Here is a 19,247-nt window from a genome sequence, read left to right on the forward strand (position 1 = left end):
AAATTTAGTATCACGAGTTATGGGAGGAATGACATCATTTACCTCCTGATATGATACCTCCAAAAGGCCATAACATAATGTGTATTCCTGCAAAAAAAAATGCACATCCTGAATTTGAGGTAGTTGCCGTAAAAGACAAAGACTAAGGATTTATCCCAGATTAAAAGAGACTAAAGAGGCAAGACAACTAAATCCGTGAGTGATCCTGAATTGGATTAGGAAAAATAGCTATAAAGGACATTATTGTGACAATTGCTGAACTTTGAATATGAACTATATTAGACAATTACATTGTAATACATTAAATTTCCCGCTTTGGATAATTTTATTAGCATCTTGTAAGTGAATGTCCTTGTTCTTAGTGAATACACATTGAAGTATTTGGGGGGTAAAGGGGCGTGATGTCTCAATTTGCTCTCAAGTCATTCAATAGATACAGAATGTGATTAATAAAGCAAATATGACGTTAACAATTAGTGAATCTGGATGAAGAGTATATGAGAGTCACTTGAAATATTGTGTAATTATTTCAAAATAAAATTGTGGTTAGGCATTTATATAACTTATGAAGTGATTCCCTTGATAAGCCATCTGGCACCATACAGAGTTATTACTATACCAGAGGCCCGGTGCATAAATTCGTGCACGGCTGGGGTCTGACTGGCCTGCCCTAATGGGGGCCATCGGGGGTGGGGCCGGCTGGGGGGAGGGGCCCCAGGAGGTGGGGGGGGGGGAGGTTGATCAGGGCCCTGATCAGGCCGGTTGGCCCCCGCAGTGCGCATCATAGTGACTGGTCCTTCTAGTCGTTCTTGTCATTCCATCGTTCTGGTCACTTGGCTTTTATATATATAGATTATTGACTATATTTCTTTTTTAAAAAAAATATATTTTTTATTGATTTCAGAGAGGAAGGGAGAAGGAGAGAGAAACATCAATGATGAGAGAGAATCATTGTTCGGCTGCCTCCTGCACGCCCCCTACTGGGGATCGAGCCCACAACCCTGGCATGTGCCCTTGACTGGATTTGAACCTGGGACCTTCGGTCTGCAGGCCAACACTCTATCCACTGAGGCAAACCAGCTAGGGCAGTGACTGTATTGTATGTCTTATGCTGTTCTTTACAAACCCATGACTATCAAAAATAAGTTTTTAAAGTTTGCTTAATATTTCCATATTTTTGTATCTTCATAATATGACAAAGATCAAGGTACACAAATCACTAACTTTTGAAGCTTTCTGTTATTTAGTTCTGGGTCTTAAGCTTTCCAAGATGTTCTTTCTTTTGCAGCTTTGGTTTGGAATCTAATTGTTGGATGGTAGGTAAGGAAACTGCAAAAAAAGCTAACCATAACCAAGGGCAACAGGAAATGGGGGGAAGGGACAACTAAAGCAAGAAGATTAATTGGAAGTAGTGTTGGTTGGCTTGTTAGAATTACCATCCTTTTCCTATTCCTGGGCAAGTAATGATTGGTCATTTTACCTATCATTGTTGCAAATAGCAAAATCCTTTGAAGTTAATTCAGCTCTTCTACCCCATGGTTGTTTCGCATTCAATAAATGCTTTATGCTTAACATTTCTGACACATTTGCATATTTATAATATATTAGTTTTATCTCCACTAATCGATTGTAATTTCCCTTTTCTATTTAGGGTATTGCTATCTCTTCATAGAACCTATTACAATTTGGCCTGAAATGAACTCATTGTCTACCTTCATGTTAACACAATATCTGGTTAATATCTATCCCTGATCTAAACAACACAATACAACTCTGGAAAGAATCTAAACCACTTCCTGCCAGTAAGCTCATTCACATTGTCCTCTGTTTATGTACATTGGCTCTGTGCCCTTATATTCCTTCCCTACACATTTTTTTTTAATAGAGAAAATTTCAAAACAAATGGTTGCTTTATTTTAGTTATGAACATCAGTGCTTGGCTGGCCGGCGGATTCCCGCTCATCTCCCGCAAGATGACGGCTCCTCGCGGGCCTCCAACGGCACCTCCTCTCCATCCCTTTTCTTGATCCTTTCGGTGACTCTAGTGCTCCGATGACCCATATCCACCGATGCCTGTGATGATGACACACCAAGATATGAATCTAGGAAACCCTAGGGTAATCCCGCACCCCCATTTTTTTAAAAAAATATATTTTATTGATTTTTTACAGAGAGGAGGGGAGAGGGATAGAGAGTTAGAAACATCGATGAGAGAGAAACATCCATCAGCTGCCTCTTGCATGCCCCCCACTGGGGATGTGCCCGCAACCAAGGTACATGCCCTTGACTGGAATTGAACCTGGGACCCTTGAGTCCGCAGGCCGATGCTCTGTCCGCTGAGCCAAACCGGTTAGGGCCTGTACCCCCTTTTAATGCTGGGTTCACAGTAGAACATGAGTGTCGCCTAGGATACAGGTGTATTGTTCCTCTTGTTTGTCCGGCCTCTACTGTTAGTCAGCCTGATAATACATGGGCACCTCCTCCCATGTATGAGATTTGTATGAGAAGTTCATGTCCACAACTAGCAGAGCCATCCTTTCCCTCTTCCCGGGCAAGTAAACGATTGGTCATGTGACCTATCACTGTTGCACATGGCAAAATCCTTTAAAGTTATTTCTTCAGTTCTTCCACCCCAGGGTTGTTTATAAAGCATTCGGTAAATGCTTTATGCCTAAATCGAGGCTAGATGGAAGTGTCCAGTTTGGTTCAGAGGCTCACTGTTCTTGTAATGAGGGTTATTACTTACTTGGATCACCAGTTCTACATTGTGAACTTTCTGGAAATGATGTGGCTTGGCGTGATGAGCCCCCATGCTGTGGGAAGATTTTGCGTCAACCACCTCAACAAATACCAAATGGAGCATTCAGCAATAGCCACAAGGATACATTTGAATATAATGAGATAGTAACGTACAGTGGCAAACCTTCCAATGGACCAGAGGAATGGTCACTTGTCGAAGAGAGCAGGCTGATTTGTTCTGGGCCAAACGTACGGAGTAGTGACCCTCCTGAGTGTAAAGTGGTCAAATGCGACTCTCCGTCACTCGCTCATGGAAACCCTTGTGTCAGGATTTGGAAAAAAATAAAAAAATTACTACACAGCAGAGGTTGAATTTGCACGCAACCAGGGTTATGACCTTGAAGGCAGCTGCAAACTTGTCTATGAAGCTAATAGTACTTGGGTGCCCTTGGGTGCCCGAGAGACCAAGCTGTGTTACAGGTGTCAGGCCTATGCCAGCAAAGAGGGGCATCTGTAATACAACAAAAAAAAAGATTTAAAAAAGAAATGAGCCGAAACCGGTTTGGCTCAGTGGATAGAGCGTCAGCCTGCGGACTGAAGGGTCCCGGGTTCGATTCCGGTCAAGGGCATGTACCTGGGTTGCGGGCACATCCCCGGTGGGAGATGTGCAGGAGGCAGCTGATCGATGTTTCTCTCTCATCGATGTTTCTGGCTCTCTGTCTCTCCCCCTTCCTCTCTGTAAAGAATCAATAAAATATATTTAAAAAAATAAACATAAAAAATAAAAATAAAAAAGAAATGAGAGGCAGATGAGAAAGGAAAAAGAACTTGAACATGTTAAGTTTCCTTCTAAAATCAGCTTTATAGACGTGCAATGTACCTGCAGGAAAGTGTGCACATTCTAACGATAAAATCTGAGGAGTTATGTGGAATGGATGTCCTCATGCAACCACGACACAATCAAGACACAGATCATTTTCATCTCCCCAAAAGGTTCCCTGGTGCCCTTTCCCAGTCAGTCCCCACTCCTCATACTCCTTGCTCCAGCAGCCACTGATCCATGCACTCTCTCATCATCCGATTTTTTTTTTTTTGTCCCAGTGTTTTGCGTAAATGGAATCATAAGCCCTGGGGAGAGAAAGGTCAGTCAGATACGGTCCACTGTCTGGTACCATGTTTCTCAACTTTTCAGTGCAGGCCCTCTTTGATGATGATAGGAACCTGAGTCCTGTTCTGAGATACGGGCTATGTCCAGAGAGAGCCGTGCCCCATGTCCCTGCGTTCTCATGACTTTGACAATCGCTGCTGCTTTGTATTCTCTGCATCCCAGAAAATCTTACTGAGCAAAACTTTCAGAAGTTTTTGTAATAAAAACTAGAGGCCTGGTGCATGAAATTCGTGCACGGGTAGGGTCCCTAGGCCTGGCCAGAGATCAGGGCTGATCAGGGTCTTCCTTCCCCTGGCTGCCTGCCAGGGCCTTCCTTTCATGCCGCCCTCTGGTGGTCAGCACATGTCATAGCGGGCGGTCGAACTCCCGAGGAGACAATTTGCATATGAAGCCTTTTATTATATAGGATAGTTTTCTTTTTTCCCTAATATAAAATAATATAACATTATAATATGATTTCAGCTTACATAGTTCACTTTTCCAGGTCCTGGGAAGTCCCCCTCATTGGGCAGGGGGTCCTTATGCTTGAGAATCACTTGTCTATTCTAACAATCAAGTGGAAGTTAGATGGCTAACCGTTGGCATTGACCTGCCAAAGGACATTTTGGGAAGAAGTTGTACAGTGTTTTGCCTCATCCTGCCTCACTTCAAGTGTTTGGCCTTTTATGGAAACCAAGCATTTAAGGATCACAGACCAAGCAATTACTCACGTCTTTGTTTTATATCCCTTGGCTTCCTGCTATTATTTTTAATAGTTCTTCCATAATCGTATAATAGCTTCATTTATAAGGTCATTGAGATCCAGGAAATAATGAGTGTTCAAATCATTTAGCCAAAGCATTTAAATAATTACACAAGGAAGGACGTTCCCAACTGGGCTGTTGAGGGTAGTGTTGTAGGATTTAGACTTCACAGCAAAGAAATGTAAAGTGTCATATTGCAACTGCAGAAGGAGAAGGTCTAAGTGTTGGAATCTACTGTGGCCTCAAAGCACATTTAAAATTTGACTAGTGGGCCTTAACCGGTTTGGCTCAGTGGATAGAGCATCAGCCTGCGAACCGAAGGGTCCCAGGTTTGATTCCAGTCAAGGGCATGTACCTTGGTTGAAGGCACATCCCTAGTAGGGGGTGCGCAGGAGACAGCTGATAGATGTTTCTAACTCTCTATCCCTCTCCCTTCCTCTCTGTAAAAAATAAATCATTAAAATATATTTTAAAAAAATTTTGACTAGTGGAATAGCAGAAGGTCCAGTGTACATCTATGAAGGAAGATTCATTTGTCAAAATGATGGAAGCAGTTGATTTATTTAGGGAGCTACATCCTCGTTTTCTTCCTCCTCCTCCTCCTCCTCCTCTTTGTGATAATGCTCATTTTCATAGTGATTTTGTACTTGGTCTTCATTTTCAACGCAAGATTTTACAGCTTTTTCACTAATGCTCAAGTCAACAAAGAGAAGATATCAAAAAGTAGGAGTAAAAAAATGTTCAGAGTGGAAAAAAAGAGAGAGAGAAGCTAGACATTGCATTCGTTTCTCTAGTTACTGTAAACTCTGTACATGTGTTGAACCATCACCAGGAAGCTGGGTGACATTGTTTTCGTCCCCTGTAGATGTTTTTGTGACTATTGATGACTATATCACACAGTATTTCCTTTGTGTATTTAGGACATCACTATCTTTTAGTCATAATATAGTCAGTGTGGATTACTGTGCGACAAATTATCCCCAAATTTAGCAAATGAAAACAGCACACGTTTAGTATTTCATAGTTACTGTGAGTCCGGAATCTGGGAAGGGCTTAGCGGGGTCCTCTGCTTCAGGATTTCTGAGGAGGCTGCAATCTAGGGTATTATCTGAAGGCTCGACTGGGGAAGAGTCAGCTTCCATCCTCACCCACATTGTTGTTGATGGGATTCAGATCTTCAAGGGCTGTGCTTTGCCACTTGCTTCAGCAAAGCCAGCAAGAGAGTCATTCTACCAGCAAGATGAAAGCCACAATATTTTGTAACCTAATGTAAGAAATTTGTCTGGTCTTTGCTCCTAGTTCCTGGGAGACAGCCTCTAAATCCTTCACATTTCTTGGGTTATTGGAGTGTCTTTGTGATTCATGGTTGACTGCTCAACCACACCTGGGTTTTTGTTGATGAGGTGACTCAGGATGGGAAGTCAGAAAGACCAGCCTTGGGATTAGAGGGTTGGAATCAGCTCGTCCTATGGTGAGAGGAAGGGGCTGGAGACTGACTTCAGTCACATCTCGGGACCAGTCATTACATCAACCGTGCATAGGTAATAGAACCCCAATAGAAATCCTGGACACCGAAGCTCAGGTGAGCTGATGCACACACTGATGTGCCAGGAGGTTGGTGTCTTGATTCCACGGGGAGAAGACATGGAAACTCTGCATTTGCGAGCCTCCCCATCTTTGCTCCTTGTGTCTCTTCATTTGGCTGGTCCTAGTTTGTATCCTTTGCAGCAGTGGTTCTCAACCTGTGGGTTGCGACCCCTGTGGGGGTCGAACGACCCTTTCACAGGGGTCGCCTAAGACCATCGGAAAACCCATATACAATTACATATTGTTTTTGTGATTAATCACTGTGCTTTAATTATGTCCAATTTGTAACAATGACATTGGGGGTCACCACAACATGAGGAACTGTATTAAAGGGTCTCGGCATTAGGAAGGTTGAGAACCACTGCTTTACAGTAAAACGCCCGTTGTAGATGTAGTACTTTCCTGAGTTCCGTGAGCTGTTCTCTAGTGGAGACTGAACCTGAGAGGATGGTGAGAATTCTCTGAACCCCTAGCCAGTTGCTTAGAGGTGCTGGTGGCTTGGGGACTTCCAGACTTGTGGCTGGCATCTGACATGCAGGCAATCTTGGTGGGGGTTGTACCCGCACATCCACGGAGACGGCACTCACACCGGGTGGTTAGTGTCAGATTGTACTGCAGTATGACACCTGATCACAAAGTGCCCCCCCATTACCTTTCCTGCATGCTGTTGGTTAGAAGCAAGTCGTGAGGTTCAGCCTACGCTTTAGGGAAAGAGAATTCCGTAAGGGCATGACGCCAGGAGGCAGGGAATGTTGGAGAACTTTCTATCCCAGCATAGCCCACAGAATGCAGTGACTTGTCCTACCACATCTTGATTAATGATGTGCTCATGAGATCGTAGATTATGGAATTTTAATGCTATAAAGGACTTTGGGTATTTTTAGCTTCGTTCACAAACTTACTTTACAAATGAGAAAAGTCAAGCTTAATGAGTGTAGATGTGTTGCTTGGGAGCATGTAATGAGCTCGTGTCAAGGTCAGGACAAGAACTCAATGTTCTTTTCCCTGTGCCATGCTGATGAAATGATTTCATCTCGTTACCAAGTCAATCGGAATTGCTGTAGATAGTTACATCCCTTAAAGCACATCGACAGAGCTTATGTACTTCTCTCTTTTTAAAAATTTATTCATGAGGGAGGGAGAGAGAGAGAGAGGAGAGAGAGAGAGAGAGAGAGAGAGAGAGAGAGAGAGAGAGAGAGAGGGAGGTTTTTTGTTCCACTTATTTATGCGTTCATTGGTTGCCTCTTGTATGCTTTCTTCTCAGTCTTCCTGACCAGGGATGCAACCTGGGTGTATTGGGATGACACTCTAACCAACGGAGCTACCTGGCCAGAGCACTTGTGTACTTTGCAGGGACAGAAAAACATCAAGGAGGAGAACATTTAGGTAGAGTCAAAGATTTTGAAAGGCAAAGCTTTTAACTGGCAGAAGATTGTAAAAGCTCTTTGTTTCCTGCACATAATGTATTGATTTTTTTAAATTGGAAAATCAAATTAAGAAGGAAGCATAGAATTTCAGAGACGAGAAAACAAGATGCAGAAGCAAAAGGGAGTTAAGCTTCAGCCTCAGCGTTTACAGGAGCATTAGTCATGTTTTCTAGGCTGGTCCATAAATGAATTCAGCTTCTTGGTTTGTTATAATGAGTGGCAGAGGGGTTCTGGAACCAGCCCGGAAATGGACGCTATCTAGCTTACAGCATGCTTGTAGAAACTGCATGATGAGCTGCAGTGGTTTGACCTCACATATAGTAAGACTAGAGGCCCGGTGCACAAAAATGTGTGCACTGGGTGTGTGTGGGGGGGGTCCCTCAGCCCGGCCTGTGCCCTCTTGCAGTCTGGGACCCCTCGGGGGATGTCCACCTGCTGGCTTAGGCCTGCTCCCTGGGGGATTGGGCCTAAGCTGGCAGTCAAACATCCCTCTGGTAGCCCGGGAGCCCTTGGGGGATGTCCACTTGCCAGCGGGGAGCAGGCCTAAGCTGCAGTCGGACATCCTTAGCACTGCTGAGGAGGCGGGAGAGGCTCCCGCCACCCCCGCTGTGCTGGCAGCTGGCAGCCTGACTTGTGGCTGAGCAGAGCTCCCCCTGTGGGAGTGCACTGACCCCACCAGGGGCAGCTCCTGCATTGAGCGTCTGCCCCCTGGTGGTCAGTGTGTGTAATAGTGACCAGTCATTCCCAGTCATTCTGCTGTTAGGGTCAATTTGCATATTGCCCTTTTATTATATAGGATGGGCAGGAGAACAGTGCTCTTAGGACACGTTGGAGAAACTCATTGTGGCTTCTGTAATGGAGTTACAAGACGCGTTCCATTGCCACCTCTGAGCCCATCGCCAGGAGAGAGCGGCCACTGACATCACACGGGTTGGAGGGAGCGGACAGAAAGCCATGGTGATTTTCAGCAAAGGCAGCAGGCAGCTTGCAAAATGAAGTGAAACTTCACACAGCGATTCAGGACTCTCAGGGGCCGTGGCTCCCAAAGGCACTTTTGGAAGAAAGGGCTTCTTACAGCAGAGTCGTGGCCACGTCATGTCATCACCACGAACCCCTCCGTAACTATTATCTTCACCAAGAAGACCAGGCCCTTCAGTGTGCAATTCACATGGGTCCTCCAGTCGTGCTACCTCTCTGCCATACTCAAAGCGAATCCTTTGTTCATTCCAATGAAGCTACTCCGTGTCCTTCAGCTGCACCGCTCTTATCCTCACGCCCTTCCCTCATTCCCTCTAAATCCTACTCATTTTTCTGGACCGGGTGACGTCTGCTCTGCTCTGGGAAGCCTTCTCATACTAGTCCACTTTATCATCCCAGAAAAGCCCAGCCCTGTGCTATGTGCTTTATAAATATTAACTCACTTAATCCACACAAAAGCTCCAGGAAGCAGGTTCTATTGTTACTATTAAAGGAAGACTGAGACAGAAGCATCTAAAAAAGGAAAGAAAGCGTTTACTTGGCAAAGAACGCAGGAGCGTCAGCCCTCAGAAGCTCTGGCTCAGCAAATACAAACACAAGGATTTAAAGGGATACAACCTGGGGAGTTACCAAGGTTACCCTGTTTGCATATCTGTTCCGGGAGGAACGGCAGCGACCATGTGCTCACATGATTACCCTATTCTCCCAGGTCAAGATGTAGCTTCAGACACCAGCATAGCAAAAATAAGAGATAAAATTGTGCTTTTTTTTTTTTTTTAAGGGAGTTTATGGACAATATTCAAGATGTTATTATTTTGGGACCACAGACAGTCAGGGGGACTGTAATTTTGATTTATCTCAGATTCAAAGGCACATACAAGAATCAACCAATGAATGCATAACTAAGTAGAACAAAAAATCAATATTTCTCTCTTTCTCCCTTCCTCTCTTTCTCAAACCAATTTTTAAAAAAAAGAAAAGTTTGCGTTTTTTGGCTGCCCTTGGCCCTCGCTTGGCGAGTATCTAGTCTCTGCTAAATTTTATCACTGGTCATTTGTGTAGGGCTCAAGTGCCCCATGGAAAAGGGCTGATGTGACAAGAGGCTACAGGATACATGGCGATGAGCTGCCCAGAATACAGTTCAGGGGAGCTGTGTCACCCAGCAGAGTACCCTGGCCACTTGGACATCCTATCCTGCACCCTCTCCTTGTCCTCCATTTCTTAGGGCAGCCGTGGGCAAACTACGGCCCGCGGGCCGAATCCGGCCCGTTTGAAATGAATAAAACTAAAAAAAAAAAAAGACCGTACCCTTTTATGTAATGATGTTTACTTTGAATTTATATTAGTTCACACAAACACTCCATCCATGCTTTTGTTCCAGCCCTCCGGTCCAGTTTAAGAACCCAATGTGGCCCTCGAGTCAAAAAGTTTGCCCACCCCTGTCTTAGGGCCATATTCGGAACAAGTACACAGTGAAGTAGGCAGATGCCCAACAGATGGGCCTATTGAGGATTAGGGCAATGTTGGCATCACTGTTTCACCGGTGCCCAGTATGGTGCCTACACATGGTAGCAGCTGAATAAATATTTGTTGAATAAAATTATTGTAAGTGGTATTTATTGGTCATAATAGTAAATTGAATGGAAGTGTTTCATTCCCATTGACTATCTGTTTCAATCGCCCTCTCCCTCCCTGGTTGTCTGTCTGTCTCTCCCTTTCCTGTGACCTTGATTAAAAGGATGGAAAGGGACTCAGTCTGGGGAACTCTGATTTTTTAAAAATATGTTTTTATTGATTTTAGAGAGAGAGAAGGAGAGGGAGAGAGAGAGAAACATCGATGAGAGAGAAACATTGATTCACTGTCTTCTGCATGCCCCCTACTGGGGATCTAGTCGGCAAGCTGGGTATGTGCCCTGACCAGGAATCGAACCAGCAACCTTTCGGTGCACAAGATGAAATGTTCCACCAACTGAGCCACACTGGCCAGGACTCAGGGACTCTCATTTGTAGCTCCTCTGTTACCCAGAGCAAAATGTTTGTCAAGGAAGGGAAGAAGGAGGGTGCAATGAGAATAGAATTCTTCAGGGAGGCCCTGTCTGGGGGACAGGGACACAGTTCCTCTGAGGCACACCCCTGGTGTGACATGGCCACGGTCTTAGCAGTTATTGCTTTCTTAGAATTTCTTCAGGAGAGTCTAGTCACTAAACAGGCCTGTGGTATCTTCTGGACGAGGACAATCTAGTTCTTTGGTGTGACCCAGTTCTATTTTCAGATATTGTGCTGGGCATTGGGTTGTTCCTGTCCATCTGAAAACTTATGCCTTTCAGTTCTCGGAAAAATTTTCTTTTTCTTTTTTTTTTTTAAAAATATTTTATTGATTTTTTACAGAGAGGAAGGAAGAGGGATAGAGAGTTAGAAACATCGATCAGCTGCCTCCTGCACACCTCCTACTGGGGATGTGCCCACAACCCAGGTACATGCCCTTGACCAGAATCGAACCCGGGACCCTTCAGTCCGCAGGCCGACGCTCTATCCACCGAGCCACACCGGTTTCGGCAGAAAATTTTCTTGAATTATTTCTTTGATGACTTTCTCCCCTCAGTGTTTTCTTATTCTTCCTTTATAGCACTCTTGTCATTTGAATATTAGACGTTCTGGAATGATCCTTTTCTTGTCTCCACACTCCAGTTTCCCTCCTTTCTGTTAGTTTGCCCCACTTTCTGGGAAATTTCTTCATCCAGCCCACCTGTTTTGGCCCACCTTCCTCTTCGCTTCCAGTAGAACCTCAAGCCATCAATTCCTGAGCCTCGAAGGACTTTGGGGGAGCCCATCGCATAGTTTCTTGGCTTTTGCCCATTGCTGGTTTGGGGACTGGCTTACTCAGATGTGCTAAGTTAGTTACCTCTTGTCCATCAGCTTTTCAGATTCTGAAATTTTATTACTACACTGACCTCTCCACTCTCTTTATATTTGTGAGTTTGTGCTTTAAAAAAAAATCTATTGCCGAAACCGGTTTGGCTCAGTGGATAGAGCGTCGGCCTGCGGACTGAAAGGTCCCAGGTTCGATTCCGGTCAAGGGCATGTACCTGGGTTGTGGGCACATCCCCAGTGGGAAATGTGCAGGAGGCAGCTGATCGATGTTCCTCTCTCATCGATGTTTCTAACTATCTCTCTCCCTTCCTCTCTGTAAAAAATCAATAAAATATATTTTTAAAAAAATCTATTATGTTGATTTATTGGAGTCTTGGGAGGAAGCAAAAGTAAATGCCGGGTTTCAGAAGGATGACGACAGCACAGGGCAGAGCCCGACGAGTGAATGGGTGGAGAGGGGACTTGAAACCTCAGCCTGGGAGGAATGTGCGAGGCAACCAACGATGCTTTGCTGGAGAAAGGGAACATAGGAGGGGGGATTTACAGAGCTGTCATGTGGGCACAGGATTCAATTTGGATGATGCTGTCTAGGAGGCTGGCATTGGGACTCATGGTAGAGAGTAGAGAGAGGAGGGTGGCCGTTGAAGATCTAGAAGCCCTTTATCCTGAAAAGAATTGTGTGGAAAGGGCATGAGCTCGGCCAGAAGAGGCTGTCCTCCATGTCCCTGAAGGGTTAGACATTGAATTAAGTAACTTCTAAGAGCCTTTCCAGGCTTGTGATTCCATCTCAAGGTCAATGACTCATTCAGAGTGGGAAGGGCTAAACATGCGATTTAGAATCACCTTCCTCACTTTTTTTCAGAGGAAGGAATTGAGAGCCAGCTGATGAGGGCCTGAGCACGTTCTCTAGCCAAACCTTCTGACTCCCCACCTAGCATTCCTTTGGTCTTCTGCAGGAGCCTTTCATTGTCCAAACTGCTTTAAAAAAATTTAAATTCTTTATTGTTTAAAGTATTACATGTCCAAACTGCTCTTAAAACATCCTGACACATCTGAACATGTAGAGTAATAGTCTCCCCACGGAGTGGAAGCAATTTTACACACCATGCCTTTGTAAGTGATAAAGGCGTCCCCAGAATTTCCACATCTCCTGCACTTCTTGGTCTTCAGTGGACGCCTCGCTTGCTGTCCTCAGGGCTTGAGTGACACTGTGGGCCCACCAGCAGTTCTGTGACTACATATCTTTTGCCATGTGATCCAGGGTGCATTTTGAGGGCTACACTCCGTGTTTTGTGACCGAGGTTTGAAAAGTCTTCCTCTCCTTATACAAACCTCATGTATAGATAATATATGAAATCTAAACCTTACAGCAGGTTGCCCATACCCCTCCTGGCCTTTGGACATTCGTATGGTCCCTGAGTCCTTGGGTCGTCTGTCTGCATTAATCACCAGATCTGGTCTTGATGGTTTCCGGTTAAGAACATCTCCGTCCCCCGACCCTCCCCCTCCGACAGCATAGATTGGCCTGGTCCAGGAGCCCAACAATCAGAATTAAGAATTGGCCGAAACCGGTTTGGCTCAGTGGATAGAGCGTCGGCCTGCGGACTGAAAGGTCCCGGGTTCGATTCCGGTCAAGGGCATGTACCTGGGTTGCGGGCACATCCCCAGTAGGAGATGTGCAGGAGGCAGCTGATCGATGTTTCTCTCTCATCGATGTTTCCAACTCTCTATCTCTCTCCCTTCCTCTCTGTAAAAAAATCAATAAAATATATATATATATATATATATATATATATATATATATATATATATATATATATATATATAAAGAATTGGTGGAAGGCAAGGATCTCTGCAGGCAGATCCCTAAGGAGCAGGCTGTTGCCAAAGGTCAAAAAATGGGTCAGGAACCCAGGGGGACGAGTCACAAGTTAAAGGGCAGGCAAAAGGACCCAAATCTAAGCAGACAAGGTCAGGCCCAGGGGCAAACACTGGGAACCTCTTTCTGGGGGCAAATCAGGAAGTTAAGATCGCGTGGACATGAGCTTGAAAGTCACTGTGGCTGTGACCAGACCTGGTCAGAGAGGGGATCCGAGTCTTGGTGGATTCTGCTGACCCAATGAAAGCACAGCTTTGAGGATATCATCTTCCTCACTGACCACGTAAGGACAAGAGTGCTTGGTGAGACTCATTGTGCTTTGCAATGAGAGAGCACTCCTGCCCCAAACACCAATTCATTCGTTCCCTTCAACTTCCATTGGGGAAGACAATTTCATTCTTGGAAGAGCGATCAAGGGCAGTTATGAGTATAAATTCCGTGCTGCCGCTTTAGGAACCGATGGGCCAAATTAGGATGCGAAACAGCTTCTCACGTCTGACCATCAGAAATGAGCCACAACCCTCATCGGGGGGGTCCTGCTCCGTCTTCTCCTTGCTCTTCTGCTGCAGGTCAAGGTGGAAGCACCCATCTTCCCGATTGGATGCGGGCCAGGAGGTGACGATGGAGAATAATATTCGGTGGGGAACAGGTCTCTGCAGTGACTAAACACCAGCTTCTTCCTGGGCGGATGGATGGGTGGCCGTGGACAAAATGCCCTGTAACCCACCACCAGGCCACCGAGTCACCCAGTTCGAAATGACAGGCTACCATTAAAGTAAATCACACAGTGATGAAAGGAGACCAGAAAACAATGACTAACCTTCTGCTTTAGCAACCTTTTCATTTTCCGCGCTGAGGCTCATTGTATTTTTAGGAAGTAGAATTGTCCCTCTGGAGCCAAGCAGGAGTTTCTTTTCTTACATTTTTGGCAAGACGTGAACACAATAACCTTCTCCTAGGAGCCTTCCTGATTCTCTTTGAAATGAGGGGGTGCGGGGGGATGGGTTGGAAAAAACTTTTAGAGGTTATTTAACTCAACTCTCCTGCGTAACAGCTTCACTTGTAGCCCGAACTATTTCAGGAAACGGAATTGCTTTTCTTTAAAGGCGCTCCCCAAAGAACATCTCATACCCATTTTAGACACTCAGGCAAGGCCTCTAGGACTGGGTTTCTGCTCGGTGCGTCCCCTTGTTTCTTGCGTCTATAAAGGACTAAGCCCCGTGATGATCTGCAGAGCCCGTTGGTTTGAAATGATTCAATGAATTCTTCAAGGGGCAGCGACAGGCTGTACTGCTCAACCCGACTCAGATTTTCCTTGGCGCTCATCCGAATATTTGGAGTAAACACCTTTAAAGCCAGCACTCGGGCATTTGGACAACCACGCATGGCAGGCACAGATGAGGGAACCGAAGTACAGAGGGCTCTGGGGTCCTATCACACAAACTTGCTTTTGCAGCAAAAATGATGCTTTTTCTCTGGGTCAAGATTTGCCCAGCCCTGGCCACATAGCTCAGCTGGTTAGCTGCTCACTGTCCTATACCCACAAATGTAAAATAATTATGTCTGTCTGTTTTACTTTGTATCCAATCCCAGAGGTTTCCCCCCGTTGCTTTCTCCCACCGCCCTAATCTATCACCAAGGTATTTCTTGTAACCCCTTGCGCCTCCTCCTTTGGCTGTAATGTGTAAAGCAAGGTGTAAAACCACCGTCCTGCAGAGCATTGTCTCCACCCATTGAGATTTTGTTTCCCAGCCATTGTCGTCAGTTTGGCTCAAATACACTCAAAAAATTCTCCCAGGTTTGGATGTTTCTTCGGTTGATAAACTGCTCACAGTGAAGGCACGCTCAGGCGCTGTGGAAAAAGTCATGTGACAGACAACGGGTATTTGTGGAGAGGGATTAGCTGTGAATTTGTCTCTTGGATCAGATACCTAACACTTCAGATCAGTGATGGCGAACCTATGACACGCGTGTCGGAGGTGACGCGCGAACTCATTTTTTGGGTTGATTTTTCTTTGTTCAATGGCATTTAAATATATAAAATAAATATCAAAAATATAAGTCTTTGTTTTACTATGGTTGCAGATATCAAAAAATTTCTATGTGTGACACGGCACCAGAGTTAAGTTAGGGTTTTTTTTTTTTTGTTTTTTTAAAAATACATTTTATTGATTTCTTACAGAGAGGAAGGGAGAGAGATAGAGAGTTAGAAACATCGATGAGAGAGAAACATCGAACAGCTGCCTCCCGCACACCTCCCACCGGGGATGTGCCCGCAACTCAGGTACATGCCCTTGACTGGAATCGAACCCGGGACCTTTCAGTCTGCAGGCTGACGCTCCATCCATTGAGCCAAACCGGTTTCGGCTAAGTTAGGGTTTTTCAAAATGCTGACACGCCGAGCTCAAAAGGTTCGCCGTCACTGCTTTAGATTGTATGAGAGAGGAAGGCCTCAAAGAACACAGAACAGGAGCCTAGAGAAACAGCATTTCCCCCGCCCCCCGTGTAACTGCGGCCTTTCTAGTCAGGTTCACCCTGGATCTGCCCGCTTCCCTGTCTCAGATTTCATCCCTTCTGCTTCCCTAGCGCTTACACAATAGGCTCTCCTCAGAGCTACTCTTTTCAAAAGACTTGGCTCAGAATCCATTGTGTTCACGTGGTTTCTTTATTCTGTTCTGTCCCAGGGCTGTCTGTTTATCTATGTATATAAAAGGCTAATATGCAAAGTGTCCCCTCAGGAGTTCGACCGGGAGAACGGGAGTTCGATTGTTCGCTATGATGTGTGCTGACCACCAGGGGGTGGCGCGGAACATGGCAGGCGACCAGCAGCGGGGCAGCTGAGGGAGCGAGGGAAGGAGGAGGTGGGGAGGCAGAGAGGCGGGGAATCTGATCAGCCCTGATCACCGACCAGGCCTAGGGACCCTACCCGTGCATGAATTTTGTGCACCGTGTTTATATAGGGTGTCCCAAAATTCACGCAAGATTTGCAATTCAATTCAATTGAACATCTTGCGTGAATTTTGGGACACCCTATATAAACTTTAAATATATATATATATTGATTTCGGAGATGAAGGGAGAGAAATAGAAACATCAATGAGGAGAGAGAATCACTGATTGGCTGCTTCCTGCACGCCCCCTAATGAGGACTGAGCTGGCAACCAGAGCATGTGCCCTGACCAGACTAGAACTGTGACCTCCTGGTTCAAGGGTCGATGCTTAACCACCGAGCCACACTGGCTGGGCTATATCAACTTTTTGACTCCAGTGTCCTTATATAATTTTTCTATTCTCTTTCTCATATCCCTGGATTTAGCAGAGATCTCCTCTTTGATCCTTTAGTTGTATGTTCTCCATTCACCTTATTTTAAAATGTAAAAGTCACATACAGCTAGCAGCTACCATATAACCCAGCACAGCCCTAGACAATAGGTAGTAAGCCGCTCTACCAAGAATGACACCTGCCTAGTTACATTGCATTAGCGTTTTTTATTTTTATTTTAAAATATATTTTATTGATTTTTTTTACAGGGAGGAGAGGAGAGGGATAGAGAGTTAGAAACATCGACGAGAGAGAAACATCGATCAGCTGCCTCCTGCACAACCCCTACTGGGGATGTGCCCGCAACCAAGGTACATGCCCTTGACCGGAATCAAACCTGAGACCCTTGAGTCCTCAGGCCGACGCTCTATCCACTGAGCCAAACTGGTCAGGGCATGCATTAGCATTTTTTAAGTCAACATCTTATTGCACTGAGATTTTAAAAAATAGCACTAAAGGCAGCAGACTCCTGCCCCACCTTTTAGTCTCATTCCCCCAAAGCATCCACTTTTACTTCATTTAAACATTCCTTCTGGATATTTTTCTGCATTTATCAACAATATGCTAGCCTGGGCCAGCCAGCTCAGTTGGTTAGAATGTCGACCCCATACGGTCCACATTCAGGGTTAGCCCTGTGCTGGTGAGTATAACCTTATCGAGCTGAAGGCTTGTGCCCGTTACTAGGTACGTGTTTTGCTGTGCAGGGCATGTGGCACCGTGTCTGCAGGTCCCGCGCGGAGGCCTGCCTCCAGTCTGTGCTGATTGTACCAGAGGTGCTGGCCATCGGATGTGTGAGTCTTGTTTCTCAGAGCTCTTCCCCGCAGGGACTCTTCCCCATTGTGGCCCAGTGCCCGTCACACACTGAGTGCGTGGGGCATGTTCACCTCGTGAGTGAAAGATCTCTCCCTGACCCTGGGGAGCCCCCAGTGAGGCCGTCTCCCTGGGTTCGGGACCCTTCCCGTGTGTGACCTGGTGCTTCGGTCTCTGCGGCCAAACATGACCTTGTGAAGGGCATTTTTTGACCTTGTGGATCAACATTCAAGGACTGCTTCCAATGCACCCTGGCTTCTGGCCTGCAGGAGCCTGTGGGCTGGTTGTGATGACTGATGTGGTGTCTGATGTGCTTACTAGTATGTCTGCCTGGTACCCTCTCTATCCAGGTATGTGCCTTCTTCCCACCAGGACTATCCTATCCCCAAAGAACAGAGTCCACCCAAGAGCCACGGTTCCGTGGTTAAGTGGCACCGTAGTGAAGAGCATTGATGCTGGGGTCAGACAGACCTGATTTGAATTCCTGGCTTGTCCGTGGAGCAGTTCTGTGACCTTGTGAAATGTCGTTACCCTCTCTGTGCCTCAGTTTCTTCATTTGTAAAAGTGGCATAGTAATAGTACATACCTCATAAGATTGTTATGGGAATTAAATGTCCCAATGCTATTAAAGGGTTAGCTCCCCCCGCCAGTATGGTTCAGTTGGTTGAGCGTCGACCTCTGAACCAGGAGGTCGCGGTTCAAGTCCCGGTCAGAGCACATGCCCGTGTTGTGGGCTCGATCCCCAGTGGGGGGCGTGCAGGAGGCAGCCGATCCATGATTCTCTCTCATCATTGGTGTTTCTCTCTCTCTCTCCCTCTCCCTTCCTCTCTGAAATCAATAAATAAAAGGTTGGTTCAATGCTTCAGACATAAGCACTTACTACTCATCAACTATTATTATTTGTGAACAGAGAACAGCAAGCCGTCCCACGGACTGAGTGGGTGGAGTGCTGCAGGATTAGTGAGGAGAACCCGTGAGGCAAATCCCTGCCTTCTTTCTGATAAGAGAATAACCTTGCCAGGCCCACATCGACAAACAATCTAATCCCCATGACCGCTCCGCTTAAAAATGCAAGTGCCGGAAGGGCTCCATGTAAACTCTCCCCCTTCCTTGCATGAAAAATCCATCCAGAAATAGCAGCAGAGGACCTGATTCTTCAATGTTATTCTATTTTTGTGTTTTCTTTTTTAGAAGTAATTTCAAACTTACAGCAGAGTGACGAGAATAGGACGAAGAACTCCCACATTCCCTTGACCTCAATTTTAACATTTTGTCACATTTGTTTTATGACTTTATATATATTCACAGTATTTTTCTCCTAAACTATTTGCGCCTTTTTTACTTCAAAAATACATGAGCAGATATCTCGTAAGAACAAGGACAGTCTCTTGTATAACAACAGTTCAGTTATAAAATTCAGGAAATTCAGCCTTGATATAATGAATACTATCATCTAATATACGGTCCATATTCAAATTTTGCTGCTTGTCTCAAGAATGCCCTTGAAATGACCCTCCAGTCTCCTTTCATCTGGAACAACTCCTCAGTCTTTCTTATCTTTCAGGACCTTGCCATTTGTACAGTGTCACTCAGTTTGGATTTGTCTTGTGTTTTCTCATGATTAGATTCGTGTTGTGCATTTTTGGCAAAGATAGCGTCCTTCCTGGTGTGTTACACTACTGAGAAGCCCGTGTTGTCAGCTTGTCTCGTTACTGGTGATGTT

General features: G+C 45.4%; 1 protein-coding gene and 1 pseudogene across 2 annotated transcripts in view; both read left to right on the forward strand.

Moving 5' to 3' along the window:
• Nucleotides 1–19,247, forward strand: part of TP53BP2 (tumor protein p53 binding protein 2) — a 102,196-nt gene that overhangs the window by 25,807 nt on the left and 57,142 nt on the right. The gene's annotated exons all lie outside the window — the stretch shown is intronic.
• Nucleotides 2,372–3,256, forward strand: LOC118678957 (annotated as a pseudogene).

This window comes from Myotis myotis, unplaced genomic scaffold, assembly GCF_014108235.1.
Source record: "Myotis myotis isolate mMyoMyo1 unplaced genomic scaffold, mMyoMyo1.p scaffold_m19_p_21, whole genome shotgun sequence".
Classification (NCBI taxonomy): Eukaryota; Metazoa; Chordata; class Mammalia; order Chiroptera; family Vespertilionidae; genus Myotis; species Myotis myotis.